The sequence below is a fragment of the Hyperolius riggenbachi genome, chromosome 1, assembly GCF_040937935.1.
Source record: "Hyperolius riggenbachi isolate aHypRig1 chromosome 1, aHypRig1.pri, whole genome shotgun sequence".
Taxonomy (NCBI): Eukaryota; Metazoa; Chordata; class Amphibia; order Anura; family Hyperoliidae; genus Hyperolius; species Hyperolius riggenbachi.
The window spans coordinates 427080668-427096218 of NC_090646.1; the positions used below are offsets into that span (position 1 = coordinate 427080668).

General features: G+C 46.0%; 1 protein-coding gene across 3 annotated transcripts in view; it reads right to left on the minus strand.

Annotated features, from left to right (window-relative positions):
- Positions 1-13093, minus strand: part of GKAP1 (G kinase anchoring protein 1) — a 70023-nt gene extending 56930 nt beyond the window's left edge. For 2 of the 3 annotated variants that reach the window (XM_068236953.1, XM_068236939.1), the window contains exon 1: positions 12856-13093. The gene's annotated coding sequence lies outside the window, so the exon portion shown is untranslated. Of the gene's footprint in view, positions 1-2930; positions 3024-12855 lie in introns of those variants that run through there. The other variant, XM_068236946.1, reaches the window with a different exon arrangement.
- Between the last annotated feature and the right edge of the window lie 2458 nt (positions 13094-15551).

The following is a 15551-nucleotide window of genomic DNA, read 5'->3' on the forward strand; positions in this document are numbered from 1 at the left end:
GTCTTGAAAAAAACAATATACAGTGGGTTGCAAAAGTATTCAGCCCCCTTGAAGTTTTCCACATTTTGTCATATTACTGCCACAAACATGAATCAATTTTATTGGAATTCCACATGAAAGACCAACACAAAGTGGTGTACACATGAGAAGTGGAACAAAAATTCATACATGATTCCAAACATTTTTTTACAAATAAATAACTGCAAAGTGGTTTGTGCATAATTATTCGGCACCCTTTGATCTGAGTGCAGTCAGTTGCCTATAGACATTGCCTGATGAGTGCTAATGACTAAATAGAGTGCACCTGTGTGTAATCTAATGTCAGTATAAATACAGCTGCTCTGTGAGGGCCTCAGAGGTTGTCTAAGAGAACATTGGGAGCAACAACACCGTGATGTCCAAAGAACACACCAGACAGGTTAGGGATCAAGTTATTGAGAAATTTAAAGCAGGCTTAGGCTACAAAAAGATTTCCAAAGCCTTGAACATTCCACGGAGCACTGTTCAAGCGATCATTTAGAAATGGACGGAGTATGGCACAACTTTAAACCTACCAAGACAAGGCCATCCACCTAAACTTACAGGCCGAACAAGGAGAGCGCTGATCAGAAATGCAGTCAAGAGGCCCATGGTGACTCTGGACGAGCTGCAGAGATCTACAGCTCAGGTGGGAGACTCTGTCCATAGGACAACTATTCGTCCTGCACTGTACAAAGTTGGTCTTTATGGAAGAGTGGCAAGAAGAAAGGCATTGTTAACAGAAAGCATAAGAAGTCCCGTTTGCAGTTTGCCACAAGCCATGTGGGGGACACAGCAACCATGTGGAAGAAGGTGCTCTGGTCAGATGAGACCAAAATGGAACTTTTTGGCCAAAATACAAAACGCTATGTGTGGCAGAAAACTAACACTGCACATCACTCTGAACACACCATCCCCACTGTCAAATATGGTTGTGGCAGCATCATGCTCGGGGGGTGCATCTCTTCAGCAGGGACAGGAAAGCTGGTCAGAGTTGATGGGAAGATGGATGGAGCCAAATACAGGGCAAACTTGGAAGAAAACCTCTTGGAGACTGCAAAAGACTTGAGACTGGGGCGGAGGTTCACCTTCCAGCAGGACAATGACCCTAAACATAAAGCCAGGGCAACAATGGAATGGTTTAAAACAAAACATATCTAGGTTTTAGAATGGCCCAGTCAAAGTCCAGATCTAAATCCAATCGAGAATCTGTGGCAAGATCTGAAAACGGCTGTTCACAAACGCTGTCCATCTAATCTGACTGAGCTGGAGCTGTTTTGCAAAGAAGAATGGGCAAGGATTTCAGTCTCTAGATGTGCAAAGCTGGTAGAGAGACATACCCTAAAAGACTGGCAGCTGTAATTGCAGCAAAAGGTGGTTCTACAAAGTATTGACTCAGGGGAGCCGAATAATTACGCACACCCCACTTTGCAGTTATTTATTTGTAAAAAATGTTTGGAATGATGTATGATTTTCGATCCACTTCTCACATGTACACCACTTTGTATTGGTCTTTCACGTAGAACTCCAATAAAATTGATGCATGTTTGTGGCAGTAATGTGCCAAAATGTGGAAAATTTCAAGGGGGGGGGCGAATACTTTTGCAACCCACTGTATATTTCATTTCTGTGTGATAAGTAGGGATAGTTCTTTCTGATTAAATAAGGACATAGCTAAACTGTCAAAACTGCTCTGGTCCATAAGTGGGGAAAAAGGTCTGGATGTGAAGTGGTTAACAGTGCTGAATTTTGACTCCTTGTTTAACCCTGCCAGAAAGAAATCCAGAACATTAGGGATAGAAGGTTCTAGCACAAACCTTTCCAGAATCTTAGGTACATGACAAAGTAACTGCCTTCTCGGTTTGCATCAGGGTATAAACTACCTTAAGGCTAGTGACACACCAGGACGTTGCGTTTAGGGGACGTTATAGGGCACATAACGTGCCCCTAACACAACGCCTGGTGCTCTCTGGTGTGGACGTCGGAGTGAGCCGCGTTGTGCGGCTCACTCTGGCGTCCGTGATGCCGTGAGGCTTACTCTTGGACGCATGCGGCCAATCGCAGCACAGAGCGGCCGCTCCAGGAAGTAAACACTGCACGTCACTGAGTGCAGTGAATATTAATTAGCCATGTGCCCGGCCGCTCTCCCCTCCTCCCCAACATGACTGAGCATGTGCAAACAGTCTAACGCGGCTTAGCCGCCTAGAACGCACAGCATGCAGTACTTTGCTGCGTTACAATGTAACGCAAGGTGGGCAGTGTAAACAGCCCACTTGTGTTATATTGCTGTGCGTTGGTGGAGCGCTACAGGCTGCACTAACGTGCGCCTGTAACGTCCCTGTGTGCAAGAAGCCTAAAAGCATACATGAGCGAATATAAAATAAATGCCGATACACTTACCTGGGGCTTCCTCCAGCCCCTTTAAGTCTGTGTCCCTCATCCCAGCTCTACTGGCAGCCACTCATCTGCTGTCCCCTCCGTAGCAGGCGCCAACCCAGCCATGTCAGCACGGCCTCAAGTGGCGCGTGCGTGCACTTACGCATGCACAGAAGCCACTGACCTGGCTGGGTCAGCAGCCACTAAGGAGGAGACAGCAGAAGAGTGGCTGCCAGCAGAGCTGTGACGAGGGACACAGAGACTTGGCTAATGTAATCAAATTGGCTATTTTGCACTGGAGAGATTCAGTTTTTTATCTCCTAGGCACTGCAAGTGACATTTTTGCAGATACAATGGAACCTTGGTTTGCGAGCATGAATGGTTCTGGAAACATGCTTGTCAAAGCACTTTTATATCAAAGAGAACTTCCCCAGAAGGATTAATGGAAACTCCAATGATTTGTTACACAATCCAAAAAATGTACTGAAAAATATTTAATACAAAGTACTGTATTGTATAAAGTAAAAATGACTCACTGAAGACAGAATCAATGCTATCTGTTGGCTCACATCAACCTTTTTCTGTGTGGCTCTAATGACAGATGCTTTTGCCTACTTTCACGGAAATGTGACATTGTACAGTCACTGCACTTAGATTAAGTGCAAAGAAATACAATTCTGTAGCGTCAAAGGAAGAAGAGCCATCGGCTCAGTTGTGATGTGATGATGTGACGTGGGTATACGTTCTTGTATATAAAGGCTTTTCTTGGTTACCAAGTCACAATTTCATTTTATTAAAATTGTGCTCGTCTTGCAAAGCGCTCTTAAACCAAGTTATTTGCAATCCATGGATTTACTGTACTGCAATTCTGTAAAAAAAAAAAAAAAAAAGTATAGAAAAGCAAAAAAGTGCTGTGAAAATTGCATGAGAATCATTTGCCAAAAATCGGTATAAAATCACAACTCAAACAGCCCTAGCAGAAGGACCTTTCCTAAACCGTGTTTTGCAATCAATCATCAGTCAGTTTGAGCTGATGTAAAAACACCGTTCCAAATTATTATGCAAAATAATAGTTTCTCTGATTTTCCTAAGTAAGAGGCAGTCAGCATAATTTTTGATTCATCAGCCCTTAGAGTACAGTATAATTTGTTGTCCAAATTTTTATTGTTTTTTCAGAAAAGGTAAAGCAACGTAACATTTTCATAATACTTATCAATATGATCCAATATATTATACAACATGAACAAGCAGCAATGTCATACATAAACTAGCATGAAATTAGCAGACACATGAATATGAGAAATCTTATGGAAGAGTACAGTATAATTTGAATGTTACTGGACAAACCTAATGATAACAGCATGCTTTTCAAAGATAAACTTAACCACTTGAGGACCACAGTGTTAACCCCCCCAAAGACCAGGCCTTTTTTTGTAAAATAGGCCACTGCAGCTTTAAGGCCAAGCTGCAGGGTTGCACAACACAGCACACAAGTGTTTACCCCCCCCCCCCCCCCTTTTCTGCCCACCAACAGAGCTCTCTGTTGGTGGGGTCTGATTGCACCACAGGTGTTTCGTTTTTTTTTTTTTATAAATATTTGTTTTATTTTTTATTAAAATTGTCTTTTTATTATAGGTGCAGTGGCCACTCCCTTCCCCCACCGGCCTATCACTGTGATCGAAGTGCTGTACGGGTAATTAGACGGCTGTTTCGCTGTCTAAGGCTCTATTCACACGTGCGTTTTCAAAACGCCGGCAATTTTAGCCGGCGTTTTGCAGTAGATATTTTCCCGCGATTTCATGCGGAAAAAAAAAAATCACTGAACACTGCGGCGATTTTGCCGCGATCGCGTTTTGCGCTTCTATAGCACTGAAACGTGATCGCCTGGAAATCGCCTGAAAATGGTGCAGGCTACGCATTTGCGTTTGTCGTTTTTGCCCATTTTTGGGTGATTTGCGGCGATTAGTGCAAATCGCCCAAGTAAGAACGGGCCCATAGAGTTTCATTACGATAGCGCTTTAAAAAAATCGTGGCAAAATCCTCTAGTGTGAATGGAGCCTAACAGTCTCCCGAGCGGCGATCGCCGCTCAGAGACTGAAGCAGGAGATATGCGCACAGCCTGCGTGCGATCTCCTGCAAAACAGAGCCCAAGGACTTTACGCCGATCGGCGTTAGGCGGTCCTCTGGCTGCCGTCGCGGCCATGCCCATCAGCGTGAAGCGGTCGGCTAGTAGTTAAAATGCACTGTTCCAAATTATAACGTACAACAGAGTTTCAAAACATTTTATGGATTGTAAAGAACTGAAAATTGTCATTTGTTCAAATTGCAGCATTAGGAAGAAATATTTACTAAAAATCAAAAGCTATTTTAATCAAAAACATCTTAACAGGTCAAGTTACATATTAACATAGTACCCCTTATTTGATATCAGCTTCACAATTCTTGCATCCACTGAACTTGTGAGTTATTGGAGTTTCTGCTTAAATTTCTTGGCAGAATGTCAGATTGAGTATGCGTGAAATCGTCGCCGGGAGACTTGGGCACAGGATACAGCCGATATCAGGGCCGGATTTGTACTTCTTACTGCCTAAGGCCACTATCACCAGCCGCCCCCTGCCAAACTGCAAACCCCGTACCATATACACACATTTTTACTGGTTCCAGTAATCAATATATAAACGATGCTTATTAACAATTTTACTGAATGATCAACCCTCCGATTGATCGGATGGGACAGTGTTGATTGTGCCAGTCAACTAAAAATGAGTAATTTGTCAATCGTTTTATCAATCTGTTTTGTGGATCGATTACATGTGAAGTGATCGGAATGGTTATAATTTTTTTCCATTTATGGGCCAATTTAACGCTTTTGTAGGTTGGCGCTGGGTGGAGGGCAGAGTTGGACTAGACAAGTGGCCAACAGTAATAATAAGTGTCAGTTCAGGTCACAGGCAATAAGCTGATTACATTTGTTGCCCCTTCATTCCCGAGTCCAAGACACTTGTCCGACTGCTGCAGTTCACATGTTTGGCAGCTTAACTGCATGAGTGTGCCAGCCCGCTGCCTGACCCTTGCTTCCTGGTGCCCTAGGCCATGGCCTTGCCTGAAATCAGGCCATGGCCAATATACCGCTTACTCCTCCTGCACAAGTCCCGGGGAGGTTAATTACCATTCTCCCTCCAAGTCCACATGGATGGTGGGGAATGATGTAATTCGGCTTCCAGCTATTGCTGGCGGCCGAATTAGTGTTTTAAAACTAACTTCAGCTCTGTATTCTGACGCCGCTGAAGTTACTCTCTGTGCGCTGCTATAGCCGTAATTCCTATTACGGTCTATGGTGGCGCCGGCTGCGTCCAAATCTCCTACGCACTAATTGACGTGTTCAGTCAGAATAGCCTCCTAGAGCTGCTGTCTGGATGGAAACTGCCTCCCATCCTGATAGATTTTATGCTTGACGTTGCTCCAAAGGTTCTCAATAGGATTGAGGTTAGGGGAGGATGGGGGGACACACCACGACATTCTCCTTTTAAAGAGGAACTCCAGTGAACATTTTACTGTTGGCAGGTGATGTAGCTGCTGCATGGTTTTTGGCAGTTGGAAACAGCTGTAAACAGCTTTTTCCTACAATGCAACAAGGTTCACAGACAGGAAACTGCCAAAAGTTCGAACTTTTTTTGTCGGAGGGGTTTCACCACAATATCAGTCATACAGCGCCCCCTGATGGTCTGTTTGTGAAAAGGAATATATTTCTCATGTAAAAGGGGGTATCAGCTACTAATTGGGATAAAGTTCAATTTTTGGTCGGAGTTTCTCTTTAAGTTAACAGCAACCAATGATGCAGAGGGATTCTTTGCAGCATGAGATGGTACATGGTCATGTGGTTCTGCTTGTGAGCATTGGTTATGGCCAAATAGAAGGTTTATGCATAACTGCAGATGATCTCTGGAGGATCCTGCACGTTCCCAGGACTTCAAGAGAGTGAGAAGCCAATTTACATACCTGTTTTTACTGTTATTTTAAGGAATATGAGCAGTGCTAAAACGCGGCATTCCCGTGGCAGAACAAGGGCTTTATAGCCCCCACATCCCGGGGCAAAATTCCACGACTTTTCAATTAGTGGATTTTGCTGCCCGGGGAGGCAGAGTTTAGCGCTGTAGCTCTGCCTCTACTGTAGTTAATCTCCATTTGGATTTCTGCCTCTCCCCGCCCCTCTCAGTAAAAGAAGACTGAGAGGGGTGGGGAGAGGCGGCGATCGGCGGAGATAGACTCCAATAGAGGCAGAGCTACAGCGCAAAGCTCTGCCTCTTACAGGAAGCGCTCCCCGATGTTTGCCCCGGGTATTTGGGGGGTATAAAGCCCTTGTTCTGCTGCGGGAATGCAGCGTTTTAGCACTGCTCCTATACCTTAACATAACAAACCATTAACCAAATAAAATAAACCATTCCAGTTGCCTGGAAGTCCTGCTGATCTCTTTGGCTGCAGTGAAATCTAAATCACACACCTTAAGCATGCAGCTTGCAACTGAAGTCCGACTAGAATAAGATGGACTTAAATAATAAACACCTGATCTGCATGCTTGTTCGGGGTCCAGGGCTAATGGTATTAGAAGCAGAGGATTAGCAGGACACCCAGGCACCTTGAATTGTTTAAAAGGAAATAAATATGGCAGCCTCCATATCCCTCGAAGGCCCGGTTCACACTTGTGTTATTTTGCGGACCGCAAAGTCTGCAAACGTAACAGACGATTAAGGGTCCATTGTTAATCAATGGACCCGTGCGCACTCGTCCGTTCCTCCGGATCCGGATGCGGTCAGAAATTTTCCAACATGCTCCAATTTTCCAGACTGGTCCTCCATCCACCACCGCCGGACCGGATCCGGACAAGAAATCCAGCACAAGAGGAACTGATGGGAAATGGAAGTGCACAACACACTTCCAGATGTAAGCCGGACGTCCTAACCCACTTCCTGTGGGGCTCTCTATGGTACAGGCGGCCATGTGGATGTACCCAGCGCCGGACAGCCCCCAGCCTCTCCACAGCCACCCCAGAAAACAGCGGAGGACAGGGAAGGACCCGACCATCCAGACGCAGGGCCCCGCAGGACGAGGAGGATGATGTCCACACGGCAGGCTCTTCCCAAGGACTCCAGCGCTTTTCCAGACCTTCCAGGCCCCTCTTTGAAAACGGAAACGGATGCAGGACGCATGAAGAACGGAAAAAGATCCGATGAAAACCGAACGTGACCTGACCGGATCCTGATGGCCTCCTGATGGCGAATGGATGTTCTCAGAACGGACCGGACCAGAACGGACCCGTGCCACCGGTAAGAATTTGTTCAAAACGCAAGTGTGAACCGGGCCTTAGTTTAGGTGTCCTTTAAGGGTTCAGGAAACAAAATCCAGGCAATTGAGAGTTCTGTGGAAAGAGCCAGATCAAGATTTCCCCATTTAGGAGGTGGAATGAAATAAATTTGGATTTAATCTCCACTATCCTTTTTTTTTTTTTTTTTTTTTTTTTGATTCAAACTATTTTTATTGAACATTTTGAAAATACATGAAAAGAATTTCAAGTCATACATGAGCAGAGTTCGGTCCACAAACAGAATTTTATAAACCCCACGTCCATCATGTGTCTCAGTGCTAGTCCCACAAATCCCATCCGGCCGAGGCCTTATAGAAATTAATGCTTTTGGCAAAGCCTGCAACGTGGCTGGATTAAGGGAGGGTATCTATGTGGGATCCTCTTAAAGAGAACCCGAGGTGTGTTTAAAGAATGTTATCTGCATACAGAGGCTGGATCTGCCTATACAGCCCAGCCTCTGTTGCTATCCCAAACCCCACTAAGGTCCCCCCTGCACTCTGCAATCCCTCATAAATCACAGCCGTGCTGTGAGGCTGTGTTTACATCTGTAGTGTCAGTCTCAGCTGCTCCCCCGCCCTTCCCTCCGGTCCCTGCCCCCGTCCCTTCCCTCCAATCAGCAGGGAGGGAAGGGATGCAGGCGGGGACTGGAGTTCTGCAGGAGGCGGGGAGAGCAGCAGACTGACACTATAGAGATAAACACAGCCAGCTCTGACAAGCTGTTTGTCAGCAGTGTGGCTGTGATTTATGAGGGATTGCAGAGTGCAGGGGGACCTTAGTGGGGTTTGGGATAGCAACAAAGGCTGGGCTGTATAGGCAGATCCAGCCTCTGTATGCAGATAATATTCTTCAAACCCACCTCGGGTTCTCTTTAAAGGGACACTTAAGTCAAGCAAAAAAAAAATGAGTTTTACTCACCTGGGGCTTCCAATAGCCCGCTGCAGCTGTCCGGTGCCCTCGCCGTCTCCCTCCGATCCTCCTGGCCCCGCTGGCAGCCACTTCCTGTTTCGGTGACAGGAGCTGACAGGCTGGGGACGCGAGTGATTCTTCGCGTTCCTGGCCACAATAGCGCCATCTATGCTGCTATAGCATATATCATATACCATATAGCAGCATAGAGGGTGCTAATGTGTCTGGGAACGCGAAGAATCACTCGCGTCCCCAGCCTGTCAGCTCCTGTCACCGAAACAGGAAGTGGCTGCCGGCGGGGCCAGGAGGATCGGAGGGAGACGGCGAGGGCACCGGACAGCTGCAGGGGGCTATTGGAAGCCCTAGGTGAGTAAAACTCATTTTTTTTGTTTGACTTAAGTGTCCCTTTAACGGGGACTGTATAACAAATAGCATTGGTAATGAAACATTGAGTCATCACACAAATTGAAAAGCAATAATGCTACTAACAAATTTCAGCTATAAACCTTGCAAAATATGTTCATATAAGGGTAAAGGTAACTATTTGGAACTAATTAACTATATAACATCAACTACCTCTGGTTCTCATCTTTACATATTATTCAGTCATAAACTACCCATGGAGGCTGAGTCACATGTAGTCTCGTTTGGTGAGGGGGAATAATGAACTCCTACTATAATTATTCAAGTGAAATATCCACTATCAACAGAACGCAACAGACAGTGTAAAAAGAGCCTGATAGATTAGCTCAATTTTATACAAAAAAAAAAGTCATACCTTTACATGATTCAGTCCTTGCCTGCTATGATAAGCTAAGAACATACGACCCTGTAGCAGTGCTGCCTTTTTTCCTCTAATACATTAATTGCTTGAGAACTGTTAATACTACCTTTGTGGATCCCAGAAACAGAATGTATACACACAGAAGCAAGCGGTTTTTTTTACAAAAACTGCAAGGAGTTTTATTAAAAAGGAGCCACATCCTAAAGAGAATGAAAACTACAAATCACTTTTAGTTTCTTTTCTTCTACTACATTTATTTCCACTACATATATGAGTCACTATTCTGTTTTCTATTTGTTAGCAGACTATTGTAATGCAGCAGAAAGTGGAATTTTATTGTTATGAATTTTTTTCATCCAAGAGAACTGGAATTAATATAGCTGGACCATAACTTTGTACAGGGCGATTCATATTCAGAAGCTAACGATAAGTGCTAGCTTAAATTAATCAGTCATTACCTTCCAATTCTGTTTTAAAGGAAACCTCAAGTAGGAGTGATAGGACATATTTATTTAATTTCAACAATACCAATTGCCTGCCAGTCTAGCCTATAACACTTTTAGGACCCTTTCACACTACGGACGTTGCGTTTCAGAATAATTCTGCATGCCAAATCACTGCCCATACAATTCTATGGGGCTGTTCCCACTTCTGTGTTGTAACGGATTGCGCTATTCTAACTAGCTGGATGCAGACTTTGAAAGAAAGTTTATGTTCAGTCTCCTTTGCAGTTCACACTCATAATGCGTGCGTTATGCATCGCACAGTATCCAGCCTTAGGGCCTGTTTCCATTGGTGCAATTACCGCACCAAACCGAAACTAATGCATGGCAATGGAACAGTTTCCACGCCGTGCGGTTTTTAGTGGTCCGATGGGATCCGAGGATCTGCAGCATGCCACAGATTCTCGCAACACGCATCCAGATTCCATAAACGCTAATAAGCGGCCACATCCAGAAGTCCGGAATGCGACCGGAAGTACCCGTGGTGGGATGCAATGCAATGATCGCATCACATCCCACCGCTAGTGGATATGGGCCATAAGTTATAGACCCTGAACAAGCATGCAGATTACATGTTTCTGAGAAAAATCTGACAAGATTAGCTGCATGCTTGTTGCAGGTGTGTGATTCAAACACTACTGCAGCCAAATAGATCAGCAGGACTGCCAGGCAACTAATATTGTTTAGTGTACCCAAAGCAGCTTTTAAATGTAAAAAAGGGACACAGAGGCATGTTCCCATCTACAGGACACCCCTCTGTGTGCCCTCCTTGCGGCTCTCGGACCCCCCTGTGCCCTGCTAGCCCCCCCCCCCCTCCTTGAAATTGCCAACATGCAGAATGTCAGCAAATTAATGGAAAAGGAGCGTCCTTTGCAGGAGAGGAACGCCCTTTCACCGCCTATCAGAGCCTTGTCAATGGCTGTCCACTGCTTGCTCCCTGCCCCCTCCATGCTAATCAGGGCTCTCCTCCGCAGAGCTGCTTTTGCAGCATCGTGAGCCCAGAGGTCACAGAAGTGAAAGCTGACAAGTTCAGACATGGGAGCGGCAAGCAGGAGCAGTGGTAATAGACGCTGACCGATCTGGCTACCCCCACCCCCGGATCAGGTGGCACGCTTTTTCTTTAGTTTGAATACCGCCTCGGGTTCTCTTTAAAAGGAAATAAAAATAGGAGATTCCATATACTTCTCACTTCAGGTTCCTTTTAACCCCATGCAAAATTCTGGTTCAGCCCCCTCAATTCAAATTCTTGTAATTTGCCAGATGATTTAAGTAGTTTATGGAAAGTAGTTTAAGTAGTTTGTGGCCAGATTGCCCATTAGAAAGATCCCCCTCTGATCGAACCTGGTCAGAGAAGGATTTATTGCCTGGCCACACACTGCCCAGCGATTTACAATAGGTTTCAGCATGAAATCTATTGGGAATCGTCTTGCTGCCGCAGCCAGGCCCCCGAAGTGTGGAGTGTCCTCCATGTACACCTGCTTGTGTTATCTCACCTCTCTGCCGGCACAACTCCTGGTCTCTAGTGTGTGCCGTCACCAAAAGAGCAGGACCAAGTGTCTCAGCACATGTTCTGACGTCTCACATGAGGTAAAGGGGCTCATGGTGACGGTGGATATTAGAGGAAGCCAGGAGTCACACCGGCAGAGAGGTGAGACTAACACAGTGAGCACGGGGGAGGACACCGTTGGTCATCGCAATACCGAGTACTGTTACCACCGTGCACCCAATCGAGCCTTTGCAATTGAGATTTTTTGGACTTTTCTGATCGAGCTATATAAACAGTTTGGCCAGCAATTGATTGAAAGATCGTTAGGGTGGCCATGTTTTTGTGGTACAAATTCTATTCCGGTCAATCAGGTTGCAATAGTGATATATGGGCACCTTAAAGGCCCATACACACGCTTGATTAATGTTGCCTGATGGGATCATTGTGTAACATCGCTGGTCCGAGGCTGTACAGCTGACACGTTCTGCTGCTATGTGGGGGTGGAGGGCTGATGGGGGTGGAGGGCTGGGTGAGCAACACCAACAAACCAAGTGACCATCACTTGGCCAGATCACTCGCTGAGCAGGGGCTGCTTTACACACGCTGATCTGAGGTGGTCGTTATCGGCTGCCTCAGCCAACTTTAATCTGGCCTGTGTACAGGGCTTTAGCATTGGCTTGATAAATCATACCTGCTCTACCCAATGGGCACGATTTATAATGACAGACAGAGACATCTGGGGAATCTTGGAGGATAACCAATATTTAGCTGGTAAAAAGTAGTAATACCTGATACACACCATGCAATTTCCCCATCAGATGGACAGGTCGAATAATTGTGTCCAATCTGATTTCCGATCAATTTTGTATAGAAGAGATCAGAAAAACAATCAGAAATCAGATCACACCTATCACAAATAATTTATTCGACCCATCTGACGGTAAATTGCATGGTGTGTACCAGGCATAAGGTTTGTCACCGCGGTTGCCTATTGCTAGGAATACACAATGAGTTTTTTGGGCAGATAGGTGGCTCAGTAGATAAATTTCGACGTGTCCGATCTGATTACGAATTTTCTCATAGAAGTGAATGAAAAATGATCAGTAAACCGATCGGCCAGTAAATCTGCCGAAAACTCATTGTGTATTCCCAACATATGACAAAAGCTCAGCATCAGCTCCAGATGTGTCTATAAATGCTCATGTGTAGCAGAAGAGACCCCCAGAATCAAAAAATTTCCCTTTTCAGCTCAAGTGGGAACACAGCCCTGGTCGCAGTCCTCGCAGTAGCCCTGCAGCAGGAGATGAAGCACACAGGACCGCTGCCAGGCTGACCAACTACTTTACTGCTCTGGAGGAGTGAGGGCACCGCTGCGCTTCCACATCTGACGCAGTGCTGCCCTCCGGTCTTTGTGTCCCACCTGCTGTGTAGAATCTCCTCCGGACCTGACTAGACAGCCGCAGCCTTCTCACGGCCCGCACCGGGAAGTGCGCTCTGTGCCAAGGACGTTCCCACTGGACACGGGCAGTACCGGAGACGCCGACGGCAGCTTGTAGAGCGTAGTAATAGTAGCTGTAGTAACGCAGGAATCTCTCCAAACTGACACCTGCCTCCCAAAGCAGCTGCACTCACACGGACCCTCACTACGGAAGCCCAGCGATGACAAGAGTCACAGCGCGGAGGGCCAACTCCGCCTATACGTACAGAGGGCACAGTGCGGAGACTGCTGCTCCTGCTGCTGCTCACATGGCTTTAGGTACTGCAGCTGGAGAGTGCGGATGCTGGATCACATGCCAAGTTCTATGCTATTCTCTTTTTGTACAGAAAGAATCCTGAACTGATAGCCTGTGGACGCCTACCTACTCTTTCACTTTTTAGGGTGATATAAGGGACTTTATCAGGGGCAAACGCAGGATTTTTAAGGGGGGGGGGTTCCTGAAAGGTCCAGAAGCACGTATGTCCCGAGTGCTTCCGAATACAGGTGGCTCCATACTGCCCATGCACAAAAGTGCGCTGGCGTATTACGGAGCTGCCTATCTTTGGAAGTACTCAAGGACACTAGTGTTTCTGAGGGCTTCTGGTAGCAGCAAATGTGAACGGGGTACAGCGCTGGAACAACTCCCCAAGAGAGGAACAGGAGATAGACTTAGTTTGGACAATTCAGTGGAATATGCTACATAGTTTCACATAGCGCAAGCGATACCCATATGATGCAGGGATATATGCATCTGCGGAAGATGTCGGCGCTACATAAATACTAAATAATAATATTTTGCCTCACCAGGATTGCACTTTTATTTAGCTTTCCTGTAAGACAAGAACACACAGTCAGCCAGCCAGCACTAGGGGAAGAGGGAAACAAAGGTGAATGAGGGAGGGCTGGTGCACACCAAGAGTGCTTCTGAGCGTTTTTCAAATCAACAGTGATTTGAAAAGCGCTTGGCTAATGTTACCCTATGTGGGTGTTCCCACAGCAGCGTTGTGATTTTTTCAAAATCGCAGGTATACTGCATGTAGCATGTTTTTGAGCAATTCATTCAAAAATCACTCTGAAAATCACTTCACAAAATCACACTCACAAATTGCTAGCGATTGCTATTGTCATTTTGGCGTTGCACTAGCCCAGAGAGAGGAGTGGAGAAATTGAGAATAGCCCCGGAGATGGAGCAGAGAACTTATCTGTATTGAAGTCCCACATCACACAGGCTACTTGCCTGTAATCGGACTCCTGTCCCTGTCAGTCTCTCACACAAGTCAGAAAGAAGCCCTCCTGGAGTCTAGGGACTGTCAAAAACTTTTCAGCTTGTTATCCACACATGCAGTCATTATAACAATAGGGAGAGACCAGACAGATGTTTGCCCACAGACCCTGAGTCCAGGCAAGCTCTGCATCATGCTGTGCATATTTACCAGCTTGCCTGCACTCTAATTTCATCATGTCTGACACTTCTGTGCTGTGGAGAGTCCAGGACTCCATAATCAACATTCTCTCACTGTAGGCTGCATCTTCTTGTGAGGGTTGTGAGGGAAGCTCGGCTGCCTCTCTCATTCTATTAGCTGGAGGGAGGCACCAGAAGTAAGAAGGGAGGGAGAATGAGGCTGTTTATATTATGCGGGCTTCCCTGGCTGAATACACAGCTCAGTGCAGGGGGGAGGTTCCAGACACCCGGAATAGCCCCCTGAGTTCGCCAGTGTTTATTTAATACAAAACATACTGGGCAAAACTAAAAAGGGTACCTGACGTCAGAAGAAAAAGTTACATACTTATTTCTGGAAGCCTCTTTCCAGTCTGTCTATGCCACTTAATTCCTGCGCTGGGACACTTTTTACAATATTCAACATTAGTGATGAATATTGCTCGCAGCTGCACCCCCCTCCATGTACAAGCGCTGCCACAGTGAGCAGGTGCAAAGTATGGCCTGGCTTGCACCTGTGCACTGCTTTTTTCTCCATGCAGGAGCTGGGAGCATTGTAAAAACAGCTCTGGAGAGTTGGGCGCAGCCGGTGTTGTTGTACGCCATAATGGGAATTACTGCTATAGCGGCGCTGAGTGAGTCAAAAGACGGAGCACAAATTATTATAAAAGCACTGTAATTTCACCATCAGCAATAGTTGCAAGCTGAATTACATCTTTCCCCACAGTCCACGGTGACCTGGAGGGGGAATAGTAATTAGCACCGCCGGGACTTTTGCAGGAGCAGGGTGAGATGTTTTTCGGCTTTACCCTGCGCCCAAATCTCCCGGCGGCTTAATTGTATGTGCGCACAAGCGGCTCCATGCTACTGTGCAGGTGCTAACACTAGTGGTGCCTGTGCAGTGCAGCCATGCTCATACACAGAAAGGGGATGATGGCTGCAAAGATGAAGATGGAAGGGTTGGTGAAGCCTGAGGAGCATCCTTCAACTGTGCTAAGTTTCTAAATTCTTTTGCTTTCCAGGCTTCATGGTTTGTTTTAAGGTACGCTAATCACAAACCTGGTCATTTCTTCATCAAATCTCCAAAAGTAATATACACAAAATAATATTTTCATAATTTTGTAATCTGTTTTGGCAGAAGGGCAGGGGCGTTGCTAGGATCCTAAGAGATCCAGGGCAGTTTTGGTCACTCCAGACAAAA